Below are 1,658 nucleotides of genomic sequence, written 5' to 3'. Positions count from 1 at the left end.
CAAGGTGGAGCAGGGTCCTGCCAGAGACCTGCAGCCTGTGGAGAGGGAAGCCCAGGCTGGAGCAGGTTTCTCCTGGGTGGGACTTGTGGCCCCTGTGGGAGACCCACATCGGTACAGCTCATTTGTGAAGGACTGCACCCCATGGAGGAGTGACCCACGGGACAGCAGTTTGAGAAAAACTACTGCCCAAGAGATGGACTCACACCAGAGAGGTCCATCAAGGACTGTCTCCTGTGGGAGGGACCCCATGGGAGCAGGGGAAGGACTCCAACTCCTCTCCCTGAGCAGTGGCAGAAACAACAACTGACCACAACCCCCATTCCCGTCCCCCTGTACTGCTGAGGGGGAGGAGGGAGAACATGGAGGGAAGGAGGGGTGGGAGGAAGGTGCTTTTAAAACTGTTTTATTTCTCACTCTTTGGTTCTTATCCTGTTAGTAATAAATTTAAGTACTATCCCCACTTTAAGTCTGTTTTGCCCATGAAGGTAATCAGTAAGTGACCTCTCCCAGTTGTTATCTCAACTCATGAATCCTTAGCTGTTTTTTTTATTTTCTCTCTCTTCTGTCTAGTTGAAGAGGGAGAGTGAGAGAGCAGCTTTAGTGGGTGCCTGGTATCTGGCCAGGGTCAACCCACTACAGGTCTACACATCTCAAAGAATTGTAATCACTGGTAGGTAACCTACACACTTATAAAACTAAGTACAATAAGGAAAGCAAGTATAAGGAAAAAAGAATAAAGAAATCTATCAGCCATAATGTGTAAATGCCCTGTATGGCATGGCAAGGCAAGGCACAAGGATAGGGATAAGAATGGGAAGCCAGAAGAAGGGAGAATTTCCTCTGTCGACAGCCATGATGCTCTTCCCGAGTCTAAGGTCCTAGGGAATCTTCACCATATACAAAAATGCAATTATTTAAATTAATGGGCACTTCAATGTTTTCAATATTATTTTTAAATATAAATATATTTCAATAATGTATAACAAGGAAAAATTCTGCCAACTGTGCCTAAAATCAGAAAATATTAATGGGGTTTCACTTTTGGGGGTAGTAATCCAGAAAGATGCTGAACTTCATTTAATTTGCTGGGTCATCAGAGCCATGATTCTCCACCTTTTTTTGATATGGAACATTAGAATGAGGTGGGTTTCTATACCAGAAAAAGCATAGTTGTTTAGGGAACCATTTCTAGAGAGCACATTTTTGCATCCAAGAATGACAGCAAACAGAATTATCCAGAGAAACAAGTAGCATCTATCAGACATGCTTAAAGTCATTGTGTTTCTTGGTTAATTTCTGTTTCCTTATTTTGTACAAAATTATACATTAAGTTACACCATTAACCATGGCTATTGATGAGACACAAACCTCCATGCTATTACTGTCTCTAGAGAGATGTGCCACCTCTACAGGTATTATACTTGCTACTCTTCAGAAAATCCCAGCCTGTCCTGTCATTGTTGAATGAGAGAACAGCTGTGAGAGTTTGAATCTCTAGCATATTCCACAAGATGATAAAAGTTAGAATTACGTCTTTTTGCTCTTGCTTTTCATGTGTCACTGTGAAAACATTTATAGTTTCAGGAGTCCCAGAAATCTGACTGAAGCTGCTTGAACTCTGCCGCTGTTCTCTATGCCCTAATCTGTCTCCCTGCAGG

The sequence above is a fragment of the Lepidothrix coronata genome, unplaced genomic scaffold (genome assembly GCF_001604755.1).
Source record: "Lepidothrix coronata isolate B3197 unplaced genomic scaffold, Lepidothrix_coronata-1.0 Scaffold151, whole genome shotgun sequence".
Taxonomy (NCBI): Eukaryota; Metazoa; Chordata; class Aves; order Passeriformes; family Pipridae; genus Lepidothrix; species Lepidothrix coronata.
This window is presented reverse-complemented; position numbering follows the sequence as displayed.